This window comes from Salvelinus fontinalis, chromosome 2, assembly GCF_029448725.1.
Source record: "Salvelinus fontinalis isolate EN_2023a chromosome 2, ASM2944872v1, whole genome shotgun sequence".
Taxonomy (NCBI): Eukaryota; Metazoa; Chordata; class Actinopteri; order Salmoniformes; family Salmonidae; genus Salvelinus; species Salvelinus fontinalis.
In genome coordinates this window covers 27,989,528-28,009,469 of record NC_074666.1, presented here as the reverse complement: position 1 = coordinate 28,009,469, position 19,942 = coordinate 27,989,528, and the positions used below count along the sequence as shown (strand labels likewise).

The window sequence follows — 19,942 nt, the reverse complement described above, 5'->3', positions numbered from 1 at the left end:
AGTACCTGTACAAATGTTATAATTTATAAATGAACATCAGTTAAATCAATTAATCAAAGGGTTTCATTATGAACTGGGCCTAAAGCAAATGTCTTTGCAACTTATCAATTACTTTAAAACTACCAGGTGAATAAACATGAGTTAAATAATTTATACCAACATTCAATGGACTCTGCTTTTTTGCATGTATATAAAAAGTGACCGTTTGAATAATACTCAACTTAAAAACAAAATATTATTATTTATGTAGCTTGGTAAAGATGTTTTTATTTTTTATTAAATACTTCTTCACTATTACACTACATAGATTTCAGACATTTATTACAGTTTAACAAACTGCTAAGCATACACCACAAAATAAATAAATCATCAGTCCTATGATTGAACAGGCCTCTTATACCGTCCTGCTCAGGAGCAAAAGACATGATCGGCCTACATGATGACAATTACCTAAAGCGGTGTGTGAGCAGATATGTAGGTCATGATTCTAGGGCACGGGTGGAAGGACCATGCAGCTCACACTTTGTGTACACAAGCTCTGAGAGGAGGTTACATCTTTAATTCAATTATTGGCTGCAGAAAGCCACTGATTATGTTACAATACCCTGAAGAGATACTTTAGGCTGACAAAGTATCATCATCGTCACCATCATTATAATAAACCACATACATTTAAGAGATGCAGCTGATACAGTTGGAAGCAAAGCACACTGGAACAGCTTTGAGAGTGAAAGCAAACTACCCATGAAAAATATCATCCTATTCCTGTCAATTGCTACCTCATTTTCCTCATTGTGTAAGAGTTTAGCGCATCTCCTAATCCTCCCTCGAGTCTGGTCTGGGAATCCCAATGCTTTCACCAGAAACTGTTTAAGATAACCAGTCAGACATATACATGTCTCACTCTTGACATGTGTACACAGAATTTGCACAGTTTTGACATTTGAACCCACGTGAGTAAAAGTTTATAACCTGTAAAAATTACATTTGCAGTATCCTGATCCATTAAAATGTATGAACAGGTGTAAATACTTTTTTCTAGTTCATACCAGGGAGTTGTCAGACCTACACTCTACTGCAGTGGTTCCTAAACTGTGGGGTACAAGGGGTTGGCAGAGAGGTAGGGGCTTTCAGGTGTGGCATGAGTGAAAACATTTGGGAAGCACTGCTCTACTGTACAGTGACTTAGACAATTGCTAATTTATTAATGTTCAGGGAGTGGCGCCTCAGACAATCCACGGACCGTCTGTACATTGTAGTATTCCGTACCACAAACAAATGATTACGTCAGTAATAGACACACAACCAACACCCTGAGAACAAGATCTGAAGGGCTGGGCCTACTCAGATTGTGAAACCAAACTGTCTTCTTCCGAGAGCACCAGTGAAGCCACACCCAACCCTTGACTGTGACCTTTTGCCTTGGGAGACTCCGGTAAAGCCTAAGCAGCCAGGATTATCACAACCAGACATGAGAATAGACACTCCAGAAAAAAATAATAGCCCAGATATACAGAAGGCATCCCTGTCTTCCACACGGTCAGGGATTAAAATACACTCAGATTGAAGTAAATTCACCTCTAAGTTAACTAGACTCATTATGTGGGAGGACACTTCCACGATCGTATGAACAAGCTGCACTGATCACAGTATGTTTGAGGATTCCAGGTCATCTACCTATAGTAACCCCCCCACAGCTTACTGTGCTATGGGGAAAAACAATGCCGTGAGAAATGTTATGCCATTTCCTCTAACTCATTTCCATGGATTCTCTGAAGCGAGATGCTGACACACAAAACATTAATCATATTTGAACAACCGGAAGAAAGGAACATAAAAGGTAAAGCAATTAAGTGTCTTGTCATGCCCTAGTAGGTCTCTGCCTGTAGCTAGTGAGTACAAAGACAGTGTGCTGTGGACCAGAGATGAGCGACATCAGCAGAGAGGCTAATGACGTCTGTTCTGGCAGTTATAACCCGAGCTGAACATTTCGTCTGTCACAGTAAGAAGGTTAAAGAGGGTGACATGAATACCAGACATACTCTCAAGGGTCATGTGCAACATAGTTCCACTGGGCGAATGAAGCCGCCGCCAAGTACACCAAGGAATGCTACAGTACTACTACAGCACACAGGATCACCAGGATTTTCTGCTTAATGACATACTGCACCTGACATACAGTCCCTTTGGAAAGTATTCAGACCCCTTCCCTTTTTCCACATTTTGTTACGTTATAGCCTTATTCTAAAATGGATTAAATTTAAAAAAATCCTCAATCTACACACAATACCCCATAATGACAAAGCGAAAACAGGTTTTAGAAATGTTGCAAAATTAAACAGAAAAAACAGAAATACCTTATTAAGTATTCAAACCATTTGCTATGAGATGCGAAATTGCTCTCAGGTGCATCCTGTTTCCATTGATCATCCTTGAGATGCTTCTACAACTTGGAGTCCACCTGTGGTAAATTCAATTGATTGGACATGATTTGGAAAGGCACACACCTGTCTATATAAGGTCCCACAGTTGACAGTGCACGTCAGAGCAAAAGCCATTAGGTCGAAGGAATTGTCCGTAGAGCTCCCGAGACAGGATTGTGTCGAGACACAGATCTGGGGAAGGGTACCAAAACATTTCTGCAGCATTGAAGGTCCCCAAGAACACAGTGGCCTCCATCAATCTAAAATGGAAGACACTTCCTAGAGCTGGCCGCTGAGCAATCGGGGTCGAAGGGCCTTGGTCATGGAGGTGACCAAGAACCTGATGGTTACCCTGACAGAGCTCCAGAGTTCCTCTGTGGAGATCGGAGAACCTCCCAGAAGGACAACCATCTCTGCAGCACACCACCAATCAGGCCTTTATAGTAGAGAGGCCAGACGGAAGCTAGTCCTCAGTAAAAGGCACATGACAGCCCGCTTCAAGTTTGCCAAAAGGCACCTGAAGGACTCTCAGACCATGAGTAACAAGATTCTCTGCTCTGATGAAACCAAGATTGAACTCTTTGCCCTGAATGCCAAGTGTCACGTCTGGAGGAAACCTGGCACCATCCCTACGGTGAAGCATGGTGGTGGCAGCATCATGCTGTTGGGATGTTTTTCAGCAGCAGTGACTGGGAGAGTAGTCAGGATCAAGGGAAAGATGAACGGAGCAAAGTACAGAGAGATCCTTGATGAAAACCTGCTCCAGGGTGCTCAGGACCTCAGACTGGGGCAAAGGTTCACCTTCCAAAAGGACAACGACCCTAAGCACACAGCCAAGACAACACAGGAGTGGCTTTGGGACAAGTCTCTGAATGTCCTTGAGTGGCCATAGCTGTGCAGCGACGCTCCCCATCCAACCTGACAGAGCTTGAGAGGATTTGCAGAGAAAAATGGGAGAAACTCCCCAAATACAGGTGTTCCAAGCTCGTAGCGTCATACCCAAGAACACTCGAGGCTGTAATCGCTGCTAAAGGTGCTTCAACAAAGTACTGAGTAAAGGGTCTGAAAAGTTACGTAAATGTGATATTTCCGTTGCACAAAATTCCTAAAAACCTGTTTTTGCTTTGTTATTATGGGGTATTGTATGTAGATTGATGAGGGGGAAAAAAATATTTTTATCCAGTTTAGAATAAGGCTGTAACATAACAAAATGTGGAAAAAATCAAGGGCTCTGAATACTTTCCGAAAGCACTGTATTTAGGTTATCATGTCAAGCTTTTCTACCTCTAGATTTGCATGGCTATATTTTCACCATATGTTTAATCTGTTAGATGAATATGAGTTGTCTGACAGTAGCAGGAATGCCTATTTGTTGCTTATATGACAAGCACTAAGTAGTACATGTCATATAATCCATAGCTTGATAGGATTGTGTTGTGTCATGCTTGTAGTTTAGTCTGTCATGTCTTATCAACTGGGGTAATTATCAGCATGTGAACCTTGATCTCATCTTTGTTACACTTCCTCTTCAAAACGTGAAACGCAAAGAATATTCCCCACTGCTGAAAGAAGTGGAGGTGCCATGACTGACTTTCCAAAAAAGCTTGGTTGGTTATGATTTATTTTTTATCAAAATGTTATCACTATGCATTGGGACATAAAAGAGTAGGGGAAAGATGTACATCTACAGTACTTTACTCTCTATAATATATCACTGTTCAAGAGGTTTATACAAGCTATCAATTCACCTAAATTCAATTCCAGGAATCTACAAAGAATCAACTGAGGTTGCCATAGTTCAGTTACAAGTAATTGCCAGTAGAGGCAGCTTTCATAGAAAATCTCCAGTTCATGCTAGCTGTTATTTTAATTACTCATCACACTGGTGACAGATGCAGCCTGGGCCCACTGCCTCAAAAAAGGAGGCATGGGAATGATTAATGAATCATGTATTCCAGATGTGACCTAATTATAACTGATCAATACAAATGTAGGATCTTAATATGAGCACGTTTGCTACAGCAGGAAAATAATAAGCAACAGGATATGTGAATTATTATGTGGATTATAATTAATGGACATTTTTGTAGGGGTTGATACATTTTTGTAACTGAAAATGAAGTCTGAAATTTCAAAGTGGAAATTACAAACTTGAGAAGCCTTTTTAAACCTCAAATACACTACAAGATAAAAAAATGATCCTGCAACTGGGTGATCAAATTAAGATCCTACATCTGTAGTTGTATCCTCAACCTATCCCAGCAGGGGACACCAAAATCACAAGAATATAATTTACATGAGGGCATTTCCATCGAAAAGGACACATGAGCCCCAACCTGTGAAGTTCATAGAAGAATATCAATTTGGGTGTCAAATGAAAGCCAAGAGTCTATATTTTGGGGAAAAGAAGGCATATATAAATTTGTCAACTATTTTCAATCTTAACAATTAGGCATAAGTAAAGGCTTTCTTTTGTGGATAAACAGATGGAAATGGGTTTTAGAAAGTATCTACCAGAAAAAGTCTTAAAAAGGTATGAGAAATACATTTTAAAAAACGATGTTCATGTAAAGACTATAGGTCAACCGATTAATCGGCATGGCCGATTAATTAGGGCCGATTTCAAGTTTTCATAACAATCAGTAATCTGCATTTTTGGACGCCGATTATGGCTGATTACATTGCAATCCACGAGGAGACTGCGTGGCAGGCTGACAACCTGTTACGCGAGTGCAGCAAGGAGCCAAGGTAAGTTGCTAGCTAGTGTAACGGATGTGAAATGGCTAGCTAGTTAGCGGGTACGCGCTAGTAGCGTTTCAATCAGTTACGTCACTTGCTCAGCAACCTAGATGTAGTGTTGCCCCTTGCTCTGCAAGGGCCGTGGCCTTTGTGGAGTGATGGGTAACGATGCTTCGTGGGCGACCGTTGTTGATGTGTGCAGAGGGTCCCTGGTTCGCGCCCGTGTCGGGGCGAGGGGGCGGTTTAAAGTTGTACTGTTACATTGATGCTGTTGACCCGGATCACTGGTTGCTGCGGAAAAGGAGGAGGTTGAAAGGGGGGTGAGTGTAACGAATGTGAAATGGCTAGCTAGTTAGCGGGTACGTGCTAGTAGCGTTTCAATCAGTTACGTCACTTGCTCAGCAACCTAGATGTAGTGTTGCCCCTTGCTCTGCAAGGGCCGTGGCCTTTGTGGAGTGATGGGTAACGATGCTTCGTGGGCGACCGTTGTTGATGTGTGCAGAGGGTCCCTGGTTCGCGCCCGTGTCGGGGCAAGGGGGCGGTTTAAAGTTGTACTGTTACATTGATGCTGTTGACCCGGATCACTGGTTGCTGCGGAAAAGGAGGAGGTTGAAAGGGGGGTGAGTGTAACGAATGTGAAATGGCTAGCTAGTTAGCGGGTACGTGCTTGTAGCGTTTCAATCAGTTACGTCACTTGCTCAGCAACCTAGATGTAGTGTTGCCCCTTGCTCTGCAAGGGCCGCGGCTTTTGTGGAGCGATGGGTAACGACGCTTCGTGGGTGTCAGTTGTTGATGTGTGCAGAGGGTCCCTGGTTCGCGCCCGTGTCGGGGTGAGGGGACGTACTAAAGTTATACTGTTACACTAGCATTAAACTTATCTTATAAAAAACAATCAATCTTAACATAATCACTTGTTAACTACACATGGTTGATGATATTACTACTTTAACTAGCTTGTCCTTCATTGAATATAATTTATCATCGAATCACAGCCTACGTCGCTAAACGGGTGATGATTTAACAAAAGCACATTCGCGAAAAAAGCACATTGTACCTAACCAAAAACATCAATGCCTTTCTTAAAATCAATACACAAGTAAACATTTTTTAAACCTGCATATTTAGTTAAAATAAATTAATGTTAGCAGGCAATATTAACTAGGGAAATTGTGTCACTTCTCTTGCGTTCAGTGCAAGCAGTCAGGGTATATGGAGCAGTTTGGGCCGCCTGTCTCGTTGCGAACTTTGTGAAGACCATTTCTTACAAGACCGTAATTAATTTGCCAGAATTTTACATAATTATGACATAACATTGAAGGTTGTGCAATGTAACAGCAATATTTAGACTTAGGGTTGCCACCCGTTCGATAAAATACGGAACGGTTCCATATTTCACTGAAAGAATAAACATTTTGTTTTCTAAATGATATGTTTCCGGATTTGGCCATATTAATGGCCCAAGGCTCATATTTCTGTGTGTTTATTATATTCTAATTAAGTCTATGATTTGATATTTGATAGAGCAGTCTGACTGAGCGGTGGTAGGCAGCAGCAGGCTCGTGAGCATTGATTCAAACAGCACTTTCCTGCATTTGCCAGCAGCTCTTCGCAATGCTTGAAGCACAGCTCTGTTGATGACTTCAAGCCTATCAAGATTAGGCTGGCAATACTATAGTGCCTATAAGAACATCCAATAGTCAAAGGTATATGAAATACACATGGTATAGAGAGAAATTGTCCTATAATTCCTATAATAACTACAACCTAAAACTTCTTAACTGGGAATATTGAAGATTCATGTTAAAAGGAACCACCAGCTTTCATATGTTCTCATGTTCTGAGCAAGGAACTTAAACGTTAGCTTTTTTACATGGCACATATTGCACTTTTACTTTCTTCTCCAACACTTTGTTTTTGCATTATTTAAACGAAATTGAACATGTTTCATTATTTATTTGAGACTAAATTGAATTTATTTATTTATTATATTAAGTTAAAATAAAAGTGTTCATTCAGTATTGTTGTAATTGTCAATATTACAAATATAAAAAACGTCCGATTAATCGGTATCGGCTTTTTATGGTCCTCCAATAATAATAGGCGTTGAAAAATCATAAATCGGTCGACCTCTAGTAAAGACCCCTGCCAACTAATATCAACAGTTGTATTTAGTTTAAGACATTGTTTACCTTCAGTAAGTTTAAGACATATTGCCTGGTGCCTTATAATTCCATTACTAAAAACCCACATATCTTTAAGATAGTTTTTAATTTCTGTCCCTCATGAGGGAGGATAATAAAAGTTCACAAAAGTAACAAGCAATGGTAGACCTACCAATTAGTTAGTGATTTTAATGATATCAACTTATTTTTATGAATTATTAAGTGATTAAAACTCGTAATTTCGTTACCAAATTGGTAACGAAATACCCCCCCAAAAAATCAAACCTGCTACTGTCCTCCCTTCCACTGCCATACTGTTATGTTGAGCTCATAACTGTTTTCTTTGTCTTTCTGTCATCTAGTGGTCAAACCAAGAATGTTAAAACAGTCTAAGTCTAGACAACCCCTCTCTCTCTCTCTCATGCTTTCTCTCTCTCTCTGCCTTTTCACTCTCACTCTCCAGTTAATGTCACCGGTCCTAGCTCTTACTGACACCTCCCATGAGCCCTCTCTCTTTCCATTTACGTTAACCAGCATCCTCGCCCACTGAGCACCTACCGACACCGGACATCCATTGACGTTGAAAAGTAGTTTACATTTGATCAGCCCAACCTGGTATTGATGTTAACGTCCACGGACGGACCGGACTGAACAAGTTTGGTTAGCACAGTCCAGTACAGCACTGTACAGTGAGTAGAGCACAGTGGAGTACAGTACAATACAGTAGTGCAGTACAATACAAAGAGTACAGCTATGCTACGCTGCGATGTCCACACTTGTGAAACATGAGGAGAATGACATTCATATCCATAATTATGCATTTCTGTGTATTAGAGATCAGGGACCCATAATGTATTTTTATCACCGGCTGTAAATCCACTTCTTATTGTAGTTCAATAACTCAAGGTGCCATGTCATAGCTGACACCCCATTCTTTCTGCAGACATCTTAATATGGAGCAGATATTTGAAAAAAAATTGAAAACGTGGTCGCATAAAAACATGAGGAAGATTTTAACACGATTCCGTTACCAAAGTTTGTTTCTGCACAGTTCTTCCCCTAAATACGTTTTTGTAAATGTTTCAGTGGAAATTGTTAAAAGTAGTCTTTGTGCATAGATTTGTATGGTTTGTTAAACTTTGAAATCAATGTTTTTTATTTGGACATACAATATGACATAAAGTGAAAACTGAGTCAAAGCGTAATTGCTCATGAGGTGATTATAAGTACGTCATATTCTTATCCTGTTGATAGATGCATCACACTTGACTGTCACTTCAGTACAGAAGTTACATGTTAATTACTGCTCTTACATCCATTCCAATTAGGTGCCGAAAGTAGGGCTTAGTAATCCCCTTCAAAAATGAATGAAACAAATATTTGCCTATTCAAAGAAATTTCCAGGAAACAAGCACCCGGTGTCCAGGTCAATTAATGTCAGTCACTGCCTGAGGACATAAGGAAACCAACCATCAAATAAATGCATGACGTTGGTGATAGGAGGCATGTTTATGTTGATATCTAATGTGGAACAGTGCAGCTGACACCCATGTGACATTCCATTGTCAGTGTCCCAAAGAAACATACTACAACCACTAGGTGATTTAACAAGTGAAGAGGGGCCCGTAAATAGATGCTTGCTGTGCAACAGCTGTTCACTGCCAACGTGACTGCCTTTATTTTTACTTCAAATTATAGAAGTAAAGGAGGTTAAAAATGTACTCAAAATCACTAACTATTGACTTATACTGGCCTGTGAAGCTATGATAACCTTGGGGTTATCCCTGACCTGTCCGTGACATAAAGGATCATGGCACAGTCTCTGTCTGACCACAGTCTGGCTGATTTAATCAAGCGAATCCATTCCAAATCATTCTCTGGATGTGTTTTTTTACCTAACACTTGCATTTACACTGGATTAAGAATGTTGCTATTTCTCTGCAGTCACTTGTCTGAAGTGCAGGTATGATTGGATTGTGTCCTGAATTGCTGCTGAGCAGAATGCACTGTCCAATCAGAGCCACTAACGATGATTTGGTGGTCCTCAGAACTGAAAAGGTTGGGAACCGATGCAGTAGGCTAAATCCTCACTGATGTCCCAAAATAGAGGAGTTCACCTGGGTGTCACAATGCTAAAATGTGCTTCACAAAATGGACATTTTTGGTGATATAAAACTGCCCGTTAAAAAGAAAAACTCCAGCCAGCACACTTGAGTTGAACTTGATGTTTCACTTTAACAACTACACCTAATAACAAAATAATAAAAACACTTCAGCAATACAGACATTCTTCTCAGGTTAGCCTTTATGCAATGAAAAACAACCAGTAGGTACGTTCCATTGAAAGAGTACATAATGAAACATTCTCAGGTACATTATAGAAACAGGAAATGGTGCGGCGCAATCAATCCTCACTGCTCACAGCTAGACCTAAGCATAAAGTGAATTCACTGCTCATCTCGAGACCTCTATGAAATAAACCTGTAGTCATGTTTCACAAATTTATTGTGTGGTTGAAATGAACCATCATGAGTTGAACATTCATCAAAGCCTTGAAGAGAGTCTTTCTTAAAGGGACAGAGTACAGGGGAAAAAATGACTTTGCTTTTACATGGACCTGCTCCATTCGTGCATGGCTAGTCACACTTAGCATCTCCAGCGATATTCCAACTAGCGTTCAGTTTAAGCTTGCAGGACATGGCCCAGTAACCTACTTTCCCTCCAGCAGGCTCCGTAACAGCAGAGGCTGCGTGTCATGAGTTACCTAACGTTCACACAGCATATTTTCAGGCAGAGAGACGTGAAAACCCTCTACAGCATAAGGAAGGTGCAGAGACTCCCATTTCCTCTCTGTACAGCTTTCGATTAAAAAAAAACTTGTCAAGGAGCTCTGTGAAAGTAAAGGTTATGGCATCACCTCTTTAACAGAGCTCACTACATCTGTTCTAAAAGCTCATAAAAAGCATGTTGTATATTTTCAACCTTTATAGGGCAGCAGGTAGCCTAGTGGTTAGAACGTTGGACTAGTAACTGAAAGGTTGCAAGATCAAATCCCCAAGCTGACAAGGTAAAAATCTGTTGTTCTGCCCCTGAACAAGGCAGTTAATCCACTGTTCCTAGGCTGTCACTGAAAATAATATATATATTTTTTTCTTAACTGACTTGCCTAGTTAAATAAATAAATAAAATAGCCAAGACTTGAACTGACCCTCTATACTGCCATGACACAGCTTTGCTAGGAAGACCTTATAGAGCCCCACATTGGAGGTGTCATAATACTCATATAATCTAGCTGTAAAACAGGGAAATGGTTCCAATTGTTTATCCACCATTCATTTTTCCAATAGGGTATTTTAGAAACACTTAAAATAAGGGCTGTGTTTCGTGTAGGCTTACCCTGCCGTGACGTTTTGATAACCATGTAAATCTCTCTTGGACAAGGTGACTTTTATCAATGCAGTACCAGTCAAAAGTTTGGACACTGTCACGCCCTGATCTTAGAGATCCTTTTTATGTCTCTATTTTGGTTTGGTCAGGGCGTGAGTTGGGGTGGGCATTCTATGTTTTGTGTTTCTATGATTTTCTATTTCTATGTTATGGCCAGGTATGGTTCTCAATCAGGGACAGCTGTCTATCGTTGTCTCTGATTGGGAACCATACTTAGATATCCTTTTTTCCCACCTGTCTTTGTGGGAAGTTTACTTTTGTTTAGGGCACATTGCCTGTAGCTTCACGGTTTGGTTTTGTAGTCTTTGTTGTTTTGTTCGGAGTCATTTTGATTTAATAAAGGAAAATGTACGCTCGTCACGCTGCACCTTGGTCCTCTTCTTTCAACGGCCGTGACAGACACACCTACTCATTCAAGGGATATTCTTAATATTTACTATTTTCTACATTGTAGAATAATAGTGAAGGCATCAAAACGATGAAATAACACATGAAAACATGTAGTAACCAAAAAAGTGTTAAACAAATCAAAATATATTTGAGATTTGAGATTTTTAATAGTAGCCACCTTTTACCTTGATGACAGTTTTGCACACTCTTGGCATTCTCTCAACAAGCTTCATGAGGTAGTCACCTGAAATGCATTTCAATTAACAGGTGTGCCTTGTTAAAAGTTCATTTGTGGAATTTCTTTCCTTCTTAATGCTTTTGAGCCAATCAGTTGTGTTGTGACACAGTAGGGGTGGTATACAGAAGAGAGCCCTATTTGGTAAAACCCATATAATGGCAAGAACAACTCAAATAAGCAAAGTGAAACGACATTCCATCATTACCTTAAGACATGAAGGTCAGTCAATCTGGAACATTTCAAGAACTTTGAAAGTTTCTTCAAGTGCAATCGCAAAAACCATTGAGCGCTATAAATTAAACTGGCTCTCATGAGGACCGCCACAGGAGGGGACGACCCAGAGTTACCTCTGCTGCAGAGGATAAGTTCTTTAGATTTACCAGCCTCAGAAACTGCAGCTCAAATAAATGCTTCAGAGTTCAAGTAACAGACTTATCTCAACATCAACTATTCAGAGGAGACTGCATGAATCAGGCCTTCATGGTCAAATTTCTGCAAAGAAACCACTACTAAAGGACACCAAAAGAAAAAGAGACTTGCTCGGGCCAAGAAACGAGCAATGGACATTACACCGGTGGAAATCTGTCCTTTGGTCTGATGAGTCCAAATTTGCGATTTTTGGATCCAACCGCCGTGTCTTTGTGAGACACAGAGTAGGTGAACGGATGATCTCCGCATGTGTGGTTTCCACTGTGAAACATGGAGGAGGTGGTGTGATGGTGTGGGGTGCTTTGCTGCTGACACTGTCAGTGATTTATTTAGAATTCAAGGCACAGATAACCAGCATGGAAGGAGACACGTTCTGTCTCCTAGAGATTAATGTACTTTGGTGAGAAAAGTGCAAATCAATCCCAGAACAACAGCAAAGGACCTTGTGAAGATGCTGGAGGAAACAGGTACAAAATGATCTATATCCACAGTAAAACGAGTCCTATATCGACATAACCTGAAAGGCCGCTCAGCAAGGAAGAAGCCACTGTTCCAAAACCGCCATAAAAAAGCCAGACTGCGGTTTGCAACTGCACATGGGGACAAAGCTCGTACTTTTTGGAGAAATGTCCTCTGGTCTGATGGAACAAAAATAGAACTGTTTGGCCATTGTCACGTTCGTTGTATGGAGGAAGAGAGGAGGACCAAGGCGCAGCGTGATACGAATACATTCTTCTATTTATTAATAACGAAATGAAGAACACTTAAACAAACAAACTTAAACTAATCAAAACAACAAAACGAACGTGAAGCTATATATATAAAGTGCAGAACACAAGCAACAAATACATAGACAATAACCCACGAAATACACAACGGAATATGGCAGCTTAAATATGGTTCCCAATCAGAGACAACGATAAACAGCTGCCTCTAATTGAGAACCAATCTAGGCAACCATAGACATACAAACACCTAGACTAGTAAACACCCCATAAACATACAAAACCCATAGACAAGACAAAACACATACATCCCATGTCACACCCTGACCTAACCAAAATAATAAAGAAAACAAAGATAACTATGGTCAGGGTGTGACAGCCATAATGATCATCATTATGTTTGGAGGGAAAAGGGGGAGGCTTGAATGCCGAAGAACACCATCCCAACCATGAAGCACGGGGGTGGCAACATCATGTTGTGGAGGTGCTTTGCTGCAGGACGGACTGGTGCACTTCACAAAATAGATGGCATCATGAGGAAGTAAAATTATGTGGATATATTGAAGCAACATATCAAGACATCAGTCAGGAAGTGAAAGCTTGGTCGCAAATGGGTCTTCCAAATGGACAATGACCCCAAGCATACTTCCAAAGTTGTGTCAGAATGGCTTAAGGACAACAAAGTCAAGGTATTAGAGTGGCCATCTCAAAGCCCTGACCTCAATCCTATCACAAATCTGTGGGCAGAACTGAAAAAGCGTGTGCGAGCAAGGAGGCCTACAAACCTGTCTCCGTTACACCAGCTCTGTCAGGAGGAATGGGCCAAAATTCACCCAACTTATTGTGGGAAGCTTGTGGAAGGCTACCCAAAACGTTTGACCCAAATTAAACAATTTAAAGGCAATGCTACCAAATACTAATTGAGTATATGTAAACTTCTGACCCACTGGGAATGTGATGAAAGAAATAAAAGCTGAAATAAATAATTCTCTCTCCTATTATTCTGACATTTCACATTCTTAAAATAAAGTGGTGATGCTAACTGACCTAAGACAGGGAATTTTTACTAGGATTAAATGTCAGGAATTGTGAAAAACTGAGTATAAATGTATTTGGCAAAGGTGTATGTAAACTTCCGACTTCAACTGTAAAATATATTTTGATTTGTTTAACACTTCTTTGGTTACTACATGATTCCATATGTGTTATTTCATAGTTTTGATGCCTTCACTAATTATTCTACAAAGTAGAAAATAGTCAAATAAAGAAACACCCTTGAATGAGTAGGTGTGTCCAAACTTTTGACTGGTACTGTATATTCGGCTCGATTTACTCGATTTACTTACTGGGTAATGGGTATATTTGAAAATGCTAATTAGAATCAAAGTAGACATCATGCAAAACTACAATTCCCTACAAGCTCCTGCACGTCATCTCTAGCTGACACCTTTTCTAACAGGTACTGTGTCAATTTAAAAGTTGCACAAGAGAGTTTTACACGGTTATCAAAACATCACACCAGGGTAAGCCTACACAAAACACGACCCTTATTTTAAGTGTTTCTAAAATCCCCAGAGGGAAAAATTAATGGTGGAAATAGGATAGGAACCATTTCCGTTTGACCGCTAGGTTTTATGCGTATTATGACTCATACTGTGGTACTCTATAGTAGAAGTATCTATGATGGAAGGGGAAGTCGCATGGAGAGATATATAAAAATGGACAGATGAGTGAGGCAAAGAAAGCGAAAAAGAGATGGCAGCCTGTAGAGGGCAGACAGTGTATCTCTTGAGTTAAGTCTAACTCTTAGTGGGTTGGCTCAGTAAAATAAGCTTAGCTACCTCACTTCACCATTACTTCACCTCACCTACTCGTGGCAACCAAAAACCTGACCACATGGGACCAGCCTCATCACAGACCAGATGACCAATAGTAAAACCATCAACATAGGCTACCAATCCTGGCTCCTTGAACACTTTATCAGGATCATTATGAGCCAAAAATCATCAAATCGTCAGTATCAAGGCAAATGGAAACTTGAATAATGTGATGTCTTCAAAATAATGTCTCACATGATTGTAGTGTGTGTTGAAGTAATTCAACGATGACCACAAACTTTTTGCCATCATAGATTGAATTTGTGAATAATATCCATTATCTGAACTAAGCCAGCACTATTTCTGAGAGTCTGATATACATTCAGGATCGGTGTGAGTGGAGAAGAGTCCCCATCATCATCATCAATCGTACCACGCAATCATAAGTCTACATTTTCTCATAAGGATGAACAGCTTTCGTTGCAAATATTTTCTCCTGACGCCTAGAACAACTGCGCAGCACGGGTAAATTTAGTTTCCTTTCTTTAATAAATACATCTGAGGCGTGACGTCACTGCAACTGGCTCATGCTTCTTCATGAGTCATGAGTTACATAACAATGTCTCTTTTAGTGATTAACCTACATACATTAGATGTTGTAAGGAGTGCTCTCCTGACAGTGTGGTCATGATCAACATTTCAGAATGAAGTAACTTTTATATCGGACCAAAACTATAATTCCACGACTGGTCTGGCTCGCATGGATAGCCTACTGTATTTCCAAGTAGACTACAGGCTATTCAACACATCCAAAACGTGCAGCCTTATTCTTAATACTGGATGAAAAATCAAAAATAACTTGGTCTAGCCTGTCAAATTAGGTAATCTAATAGAAAACCGTGAAATCACCTGGAAGTTCCCATTCCCGACAACTGCACGACTATATAAAACCATAGACTATCATGCACCGGCATATCAATGGAACATTGGAACACACAACAACTTTCGATCAACCTTAGCCAGATGTCACTCACTCCACTCAATGTAGGTTACGCTTGAACTTGCTGTAAGTGAGTAAAAGTAATGCATTAACTTACTTAATGTAAAGCAGCAACGAGGGGACGATTCCGATTTGAAAATCCCATCCGAGAAATACAACAATGCTTTTAGACTCCTACTCCTACCATTAAATAGTGTTATGTAACTGGCACCGTTTCTGTAGGCAATGAGATACTTCGAAGTGTTTTCTCTGCTGATGTTCATTTTCCAAACCACACACCTCACAATTTACATCATCAGCCGTCGCCGCACCTTAAAAGGAGCTACAGGGAGTGCCCTAACCAAGCGCGTCGTGTCCAGATTCGCTACAGTAGGGGAGGGAGGAGGAGCGTCCGGCACGAGCGCATATCCTCAGTTCATTGCCATTGAAGCGTAGCCCGCCAACGTCATCGCCTATAATTATGGACAACATTCACTATTCAGCCAATTCGTTCGCAGTAATGATCGAGGCCATCTGGCATCTAGTGCTTCAGGACGACCTCATCCCATTTTTATCACATTGCTATTTTTCCGATTTATGCATGCATCATAGTGCTGTAGCCTTAGTTCTAATGCTGCATTAAAACAACTGGAAACTGGGAACTCGAAAATCTCCGACTTCTAATTTCAGTGCGTTCACGTCAACTGGGAACTCCGATTGGAAAAATCATTTTGAATAGTCATCCAACTCGGAATTCCAACTCTGGATTTTGGGCCTCTTTTTAGAGCTCCGACTTTGCGACTTGAATATCAATGACGTTATGATTTGATCTCGTATTTTTCTGAGTTCCCAGTTGTCGTGAAAGCACCATAAATTGACGCGTGCCCAGCAGCCAACTAAGTTACACAACAACCATTATTTTGCAAGTACAGGGCTTCTGCGACTTGCAAACGTCCATCGCAGTAAATTATTGAAATTGCAGAATGGACTGATATTGTGTCACTACCTTAACACTTATTTGCTTTTTATGTCTAACCTTATTGCCTCATTCAAATAATCACCTACCATTGGCCTATTGACATGTGGTGCACATATTGGACAAAACTACATAGGCATATGCTACAGCTCAAAGTAGCCCACTATAATTTAATTAAAAGGGTGGGTTAAACTGGGTCATACAGGGTCTTTACAGTCTCTGTACAGGACAGATAAAGTCCACAGTATTGCCATCTGGTGACAGACATGATCATTGGCAAATTATGATTTTTCCCTAAAAACATCAAACCCAACTCATAATAGAAAATAAGTATGACTTTTGTATCTACAATGATTTAGAAATCCCATGAGACGTTCACATTATCTACAGTATATCACTGAAACATTCAAATGTCAATAAAAAAAAAATGATTTCACATTTACATGGATTAACAGGTGGAAAATACATTTCCAGATAACTGAATTTGTGACATAGTCTATCATACTTACAAGTTAAATAAAAAATTTGCATCAACATGATCACTTAACCTATGTGTGAGATATTTTTACATTTGCATAAGCAATGGTGTGGCATTGCTAATCTTATTCACCAGTAGATTATCAAACCTTGTGGCAAATAAGGTTTTGGTGTGGAATGTTTAAAGCTAGAATCCTTAGTTGCTACATCCATATTTGGACTTTAATTACATATACCCATTGATTCTTGAAGAATATAACCTATCAATGCCTGATGAGCTTAGTTCAATTGCTGTGCCCCATCAGAACCCCAAATATAACCTTGTTTTACTCCAATGTTTGTAAACACTACTGTAAATGTAAACAAACATTGTATAGTCTCAAAACATGGTTAAAAATCTAATTTGCATCCTCTGTCTATGAATTTGAGAGTGGTGACATTTCTCCAGGCCCATCTGTCAACTTTTTACCGAAACAGAGGCGGGGTGTCCACTTTGTTATTGTTACAATTAAGGATTCTAGCTGTACTTTCTTAATACGTCATTGTTGTTTTGCTTGCTTGAGTTATTTGTCTTGGTCAGAGAGCTGCGTTCACATCCAGAATCCTGGCCCAAGAAGGGTTAGAATTTCTATATTTTATAGTGCATGTTTAACCCTCCTATTTGCTATTTTGACCTATTTTCATTCACTTCAAACCAAAATGCTTGCAATACATTTTCTACCCTGGGTAGGTTTTAGGCAGTTATATGCTTCGTCATGCTTCGTCATCATTCATACAAAAAATATACCATTATTTTGAGTGCTTGTCACGCCCTGGCCTTAGTATTCTTTGTTTTCTTTATTATTTTAGTTAGGTCAGGGTGTGACATGGGGAATGTTTGTGTTTTGTCGGTTTTGGGTGGTTATATGGTAAAGGGGGTGTTGGGTGTAGTGTATGGGTTTGTGTTGAGTGAATGTGTCTAGCTGTGTCTATGGTTGAGTGTAGGTTCTAGGAAAGTCTATGGTTGCCTGAATTGGGTCTCAATTAGAGACAGCTGGTTATTGTTGTCTCTGATTGGGAGCCATATTTAAGGCAACCATAGGCTTTAGCTGTTTGTGGGGAATTGTCTATGTCGAAGTGTTTTGTGTCAGCACTTATTTTTGTATAGCTTCACGGTCGCCTGTTTGTTGTTTCGTTTTTCCTTCTTTAATAAAGAGAAGATGTATTTTCCACGCGCTGCATGTTGGTCCTCACTCTCTCAAAAAGACGATCGTGACAGTGCTTTATAAGCAAGCAGTACATAAACTCTAAAACCCTTAAAAATGTGATGTATAACCGAACATATTGAGAGGGATTTCAAGAGTCCTTGCTGTTACACATATGCACTCAAAAACAACTTTGACCTGAAGTGAATTGATTTGGAAATCTGATAATAGCACAAACTTTATGGAAATCACTTCTCTTTGGTGAATCACCCATGGTTACATTGCATGATAACCTTACAGGATATGAGTTCAATGTGTGTCCATGGCGACAGGGTGACTTCAGTCTATTTCAGAAGAGGGGTGCTGAGGGTGCTGATAAATCTAAATTATACAAAAATGATATATACAAAAAATATCCCACCACATTAGTACACTAGTCATTTATTACTCCTGTATGATTAATCACATTGTCTGAAAGTATTCAAAATACACTGACAACATCACAAATACATTATCTGTACAGCTAAAAACAAAAATCCAATGTAAAAACAAGTTGACATTGAGGTTAAAGAAAGTGTGCTTTCTCAATTTGCCAAATTTTTTAAACTCTTAATTTAGACAAAATCAAGACGTCAATATTCCTGTAATGTTTTTTGTGTAAAAAATCTTAAATTACAGCTTAATTTGAGCCAATTCAGAACAAATCCTGCGATTAACTGAATTACATTTTTCTAGTATTTGACAGCCATACATAAAACATGACTATTATAACATAAAAAGCAATCACTACAGTTAATGCCCACACAGACATGTATTAGGGGTTGTCCTAGTATCCATGGTAGCAGTTGCAGAAATTATAAACTTCCTTATTAACAATTCACATCTCACACACCAGTGGAGTCATCATGGTATATCTTCTTTCATCATTAGTTTACCAGGATCCATGAAGCAATGACAAGTAAATACAATTAACTGTGTTATACAACTCCCATCTACCTCACAGACCTGGCAACCTGAGGTTATGCCATCATGGTGAGTCAGAGAAGAGTGAAGAAATAAAGTGAGAAACACACATTTACACGCACACATTTACACACAAATGACAATCAATTAACGCAAGCGTCCAGCCAGTCACATACTGTGTACTGCTGTGATTTAGTAGTTCAGCATTTCTCCAAAGCCAAACAAGAGAACTTCACATACAGACACATACAGCCTGTCACTACCTCTCTACAAAACTAACACAGTACATACAGTGTACATACAGTATGTGATCAATTCTCTTTCCTTAAACATATATTAACGCAACAGTATTTTAATGTACAGTACATTTGATTGGATTTTTATTTATATCACTAACATTTAGGAGATGTTTAGGAGACTTGTTAAAACAAGTTATGTTGACAACGGCTCTCTCTATTCGATTCAGTTTGTCAACTAGACCTAACAGAACTGTTTGGGATTGAGACAAACATGAATTCAAGTTTGAAAACAGTCTGAAAGAGAGCTGCTTATATATGAGGAATATGCTGGTGTAATTGTCTGTTTCAGTCTTTCATTCAATCCATTGAGACAGTTATACAACCCTCCAATCCAGTGGTGACCCGTCATTCAGGGCATGTGGGGCAGAGCCACGCTTGTTTTGAGCCCCACATTTGTAGCTATGTTTTTGCATGTTATTTTGGCATTAATACGTGTCACATATCATTTTGCAAACAATGTAAAATATATATATATTTCATTGAGTTAATAAAGCTGCATACAAACATGGTCTCTTTTTATGCTTTCTTGAGTAAAGCATCTCCAAAATGCAGGTGTTTCAGCCTAGCTCAGTGCTTTCTGTGGAGGTGGGGCAGCCAGCAGGAAATACAGAGCATAGGGGTTGGTAATGTTCTCTAGTTGCGCTGTGATTGACTCAGTGTTCCAAGGGTAGAGCTCGAAAATTCAAGCCCCTTT

The 19,942-nt window shown here is 39.7% G+C and overlaps 1 protein-coding gene across 1 annotated transcript in view; it reads right to left on the bottom strand.

The window, feature by feature from the left end:
- npas2 (neuronal PAS domain protein 2) overlaps positions 1-15,651 on the bottom strand; it is a 76,487-nt gene extending 60,836 nt beyond the window's left edge. Inside the window, exon 1 of the mRNA XM_055869528.1 lies at positions 15,468-15,651. The gene's annotated coding sequence lies outside the window, so the exon portion shown is untranslated. The remainder of the gene's footprint in view (positions 1-15,467) is intronic.
- Between the last annotated feature and the right edge of the window lie 4,291 nt (positions 15,652-19,942).